General features: G+C 40.5%; 2 non-coding genes across 2 annotated transcripts; both read left to right on the top strand.

Moving 5' to 3' along the window:
• The first annotated feature begins 3,488 nt into the window (after window positions 1–3,488).
• On the top strand, window positions 3,489–3,607 carry LOC130378075 (5S ribosomal RNA). Its single transcript, XR_008894472.1, has one exon. It is a non-coding gene; the product is annotated as a 5S ribosomal RNA (ribosomal RNA).
• A 526-nt stretch (window positions 3,608–4,133) lies between these two features.
• On the top strand, window positions 4,134–4,252 carry LOC130378080 (5S ribosomal RNA). The gene has a single exon (XR_008894477.1). It is a non-coding gene; the product is annotated as a 5S ribosomal RNA (ribosomal RNA).
• Window positions 4,253–5,185: the final 933 nt, after the last annotated feature.

The raw sequence follows: 5,185 nt of genomic DNA, 5'->3' as shown, positions 1-5,185 counted from the left end.
ATTCATCAACATAAGTGCAATACATTACGGGCTTAGTATGTTGAGGACGGTTAGGACACCGTATCGCGAAACATCACAAACACATGTTGTCGCCATAATGTCTGTGCAACTACGTCATTGACGTTCTCTGGCTGCTACCTGTTTTAGTGACCGTCAACAAGTTACACTCACCGACTGGTGGCAGAGACGTTACCATGGAATTGTTTCTGGAATAAATCATATATAAAATAACTATAAAAATCACAAAAAAAATACATTTCGTCACCTGATTGTAGTAGTAGTTGCAATGGTGGGCTGCTACTTACTGCAGGTAACTTTGCTAATATATTGCATTATTGTTAAACGGGATGCAATTAAAATTCAAATATAGTTTGGTCGATTTTGTCGAATATTAAACTATTAACTGCATCTATGATTAACTATGTTGCAAATATTTGTGTGATTCATTTCCTGAAACAATTCCATGGTAACGTCTCTGCCGGTGAGTGTAATTTGTGGACGGTCCCTAAAACAGGTAGCAGCCAAGAACGTAAATGACGTTGTTGCACAGACATTGATGGCGACAACATGTGTTTGTGATTTTTCGCGATACGGTGTCCTAAACCGTCCTCAACATACTAAGCCCGTAATGTATTGCACTTATGTTGATGAATCCGATTGGGTGGTAAACCCGAATATCTGGCGATATCAAACCGGAGGCTAACTTGCACCTGTTGAGGTGGCAATGCTCCGGTAGAGCTGCTCTTTAGCACGCGCTAACCGGGGCTAACAGAGCCTGTCTCTTCCCGTCCTATTAACTGTACTTATGGGAGAGAGCCCGATTAAATCCGGATATTTTAATAAATTGGGTGTTATAGGTTTTAGACAACATGTCCGAGTTATTTGAATGACTGAAGCTCCGCTAGCTCGATGCTAAAGGGCTAACCGTAGCTAACGGCCTGTCCCCTCCCGTCCTATTAACTGTATTTATGGCTATTCCTTTTTCTCTTTTCAATATGACCAAACACAATGGCCAGAGGACCAGCATCCTTTCTTAACTGATAAACAAAATAATCTTTGAGTTCTACATGTTCTAGAAATGTTCATTAATTGACAGTCCTAATGTTTATTTTCTTGTCTTCTGATTCTTGAAGGGGAGATTTGGAGGTACCTGGTCAGGTCTTGGTCAGCCTTCAAATCCCAGATGTGGAGACTGCAGGGATACCTCACAGAGAAGACACTAAAGAGTCATCTCTCATTCATCGAGTGGACTCATTGGTTTGCGAATGACCACAAAGATGCTCCCATAGGCAGATTGCTGCATGGCATTCACCACTTATTCAAATTGTAGAGGTTGAAGCAGTCTTCCTTGTGGTCACTTGCCATAACACTGTCATGTGTTTTATGAAAACACCATCAGTAACATTTAAATTGAGTTGATGTGGACGGCTCTTTTTTTGGCCAATTTCTTCAGTGTTCAGTGCCTGTTTGTGAGATATGCATTTGTTTGAAAGATAAGCCTTTGATTTTGTTTAATTTTAATATGTCTTTCATCAACAGTGGTTTGGGGTTTTATAATAACAATTAAAGTGCTTAACTACTGGTGAACGATGTTGCAGAACATATATGGTTTGTTGATTGCATGGAAAAGGGAATAACCAGTTACCACTTATATGGTAAGAGCCTGGTAATACCATGGAAACAAACGAGGCTTCCTTTTACAGTACAGTTTCAGCTTAATTACTGGGTAAATTGTCGTGTTTTACTTGGTAACGTCGCAGAACATACATGGTACAAGTTTGTGTTGACTGCATGGAAAAGGGAATAATGTATTACAAATTATATGGTAAGAACCTGGTAATACCATGGAAACAAACAAGGCTTCCTTTTACAGTACAGTATCAGCTTAATTACTGGTTAAATTGTCGTGTTTTACTTGGTAACGTCGCAGAACGTACATGGTACAAGTTTGTGTTGACTGCATGGAAAAGGGAATAATGTATTACAAATTATATGGTAAGAACCTGGTAATACCATGGAAACAAACGAGGCTTCCTTTTACAGTACAGTTTCAGCTAACTTACTGGGTAAATTGTCGTGTTTTACTTGGTAACGTCGCAGAACGTACATGGTACAAGTTGTGTTGACTGCATGGAAAAGGGAATTATGTATTACAAATTATATGGTAAGAACCTGGTAATACCATGGAAAAAAACGAGGCTTCCTTTTGCAGTACAGTTTCAGCTTAATTACTGGGTAAATTGGTGTGTTTTACTTGGTAACGTCGCAGAACGTACATGGTACAAGTTTGCGTTGACTGCATGGAAAAGGGAATAATGTATTACAAATTATATGGTAAGAACCTGGTTATACCATGGAAACAAACGAGGCTTCCTTTTACAGTACAGTTTCAACTTAATTACTGGGTAAATTGTCGTGTTTTACTTGGTAACGTCGCAGAACGTACATGGTACAAGTTTGTGTTGACTGCATGGAAAAGGGAATAATGTATTACAAATTATATGGTAAGAACCTGGTAATACCATGGAAACAAACGAGGCTTCCTTTTACAGTACAGTTTCAGCTTACTTACTGGGTAAATTGTCGTGTTTTACTTGGTAACGTCGCAGAACGTACATGGTACAAGTTTGTGTTGACTGCATGGACAATGGAATGTATCTATTATAAATGATATGGTAAGAACCTGGTAATACCATTGAAGCAAACGGCTTCGTACCCAGTATTTAAGAAGATGTACCATGACACTAGAGGAAAAGGTTGTTACCAGGTAAGTAATTCCATAGTGGTAAATTGAATAAACCCTTTCTAAATGGGTGTAGCTATGAATAATAACTAAGAAAAAGTATTTTATTGGAAAGCACTATGCTAATTTCTAGATAGTACATCATTAAATTTGGGCTGTTACCAACATAAACCTTGGATAATAGGTTTTTCTAAGAATTGGTTGCCTAATTTCCTAGGAAGTACACAATTCGGAGTTATTACCAACCTAAAACAGTTACAACTACACGCTACTTAGTCGAGTTGATGGGTAATAGTGGAGGTTTTACTTGGTACATCAGCTGTAATTCCTCTGTATTTACCTTCTTATTACCAGTGGTAATTACACAGTAATACACTATAATTTACGGATAATTCCTCTGTATTTACCTTCTTATTACCAGTGGTAATTACCCAGTAATACACTATGATTTACCATGTATTTACCGGGTAACTACCTCTGTATTTACCTTCTTATTACCAGTGGTAATTACCCAGTAATACACTATAATTTACCATGCATGTACCGGGTAAATACCTAGTAATTAGGAGACTGTAAAAGGAAGGGTTACCTGATCGTTTACATGGATAAGGAGTCCTACTGAATCAATTACTGCCGTTTATATCTAACTAATGATTGTTTTTGTAAAGTGTAACGTCGAGCCTCAGCAGCTTTCTCACTCCTTATGTGCTACTGTATAAAACCTGGTTTTGCGCCTGCACTAATTGCTTACGGCCATACCACCCTGAACACGCCCGATCTCGTCTGATCTCGGAAGCTAAGCAGGGTCGGGCCTGGTTAGTACTTGGATGGGAGACCGCCTGGGAATACCAGGTGCTGTAAGCTTTTCCTTTTTCAACTCGAGCTCATTGCCTCCGTGGCCTACCGTGACCTACCGTGACTGATTTTACTGCCAACCGCTTTGGAGGATTTAAGCAACATACAAAGACTGACAACGTCTCTCAAAACTATTTTTGTGAAACATGAGGACAGTATAGTGATACTGCCAGCAGGGAGCACCAGAGAGCTGAAACGACAGTTGTACATTTCTTAAACTTTCACCAACACAAACACGCACGCTCACTTCAGATCATGGGAGGACGTCAAAAATCACCACCCATTCTCTGACACTTTAACCGTTAACCTTGGTTCAAACATTTAACATCACACGCACACGCAGTGTATTTCAGATAATTAATGAATTCAGATGTCACAATGATCGTTTACATGGATAAGGAGTCCTACTGAATCAATTACTGCCGTTTATATCTAACTAATGATTGTTTTTGTAAAAGTGTAACGTCGAGCCTCAGCAGCTTTCTCACTCCTTATGTGCTACTGTATAAAACCTGGTTTTACGCCAGCACTAATTGCTTACGGCCATACCACCCTGAACACGCCCGATCTCGTCTGATCTCGGAAGCTAAGCAGGGTCGGGCCTGGTTAGTACTTGGATGGGAGACCGCCTGGGAATACCAGGTGCAGTAAGCTTTTTCTTTTTCAACTCGAGCTCATTGCCTCCGTGGCCTACCGTGACCTGATGTTTACTGCCACCGCTTTGGAGGATTTAAGCAACATACAAAACTGACAACGTCTCTCAAAACTGTTTTTGTGAAACATGAGGACAGTATAGTGATACTGCCAGCAGGGAGCACCAGAGAGCTGAACCGACAGTTGTACATTTCTTAAACTTTCACCAACACAAACACGCACGCTCACTTCAGAGGGGTGTTCCACGAACGGAGGTTTAACAAACACTGAGTTAACGCTGAACTCTAGGTTGATTGACCCTGTGCCGACCAACCCAGAGTTTTCGGTTCCACAGCAGCGGTTATGCATTAGTTCAATCAACTCGGGGTTGGTTAACACAGGGTTGTGCGCGTCCACGCCAAACTTAAAAAGACGTGATGTATGGATCATGGAAACCCTGATCGATATGGCGAAACAGGCCGCTTATTTAAATGAAATGGAACTCCAGGTTCTCCTGGAGAGCTATGACGAGGAGAAGGACATTATCACAAGAAAAGGGAACGCTAAAACCTCTGGAACCCGGAGAACCAAAGCCTGGCAGCGGATCGCTGACCGTGTAAATGCGTTAGTTACACGTCAAAAGCATGATCCTTAATATTTGAGCCATGAATATAAATCCCAGTTAAGCATTCTTAAAGATCCTACCACATAACCCCTTTCTTCTAAAACAATATGTAGGCCTACTCCGATTGCTTCCAAGCGGTCAGAGGATCAAGTATAAAATGAAGTATAAAAAACATACAAACTGGTAAGCTTTTCCCCATCGTATTGGTATAAATTTAAATAAGCCATTTTTTAAGCCAATCGTGAAAAGGCCGACAGTCGGCAGACTGGATCTGGCCCTCAAATTGTCTTGACCCCGGTGGAGGAGCTGTTAATAAACATAAATTCAGG

The sequence above is a fragment of the Gadus chalcogrammus genome, unplaced genomic scaffold (genome assembly GCF_026213295.1).
Source record: "Gadus chalcogrammus isolate NIFS_2021 unplaced genomic scaffold, NIFS_Gcha_1.0 GACHA065, whole genome shotgun sequence".
Lineage (NCBI taxonomy): Eukaryota > Metazoa > Chordata > Actinopteri > Gadiformes > Gadidae > Gadus > Gadus chalcogrammus.
Note: the sequence above shows the minus strand (reverse complement) of the source record. Positions and strands in the feature narration are given on the sequence as shown.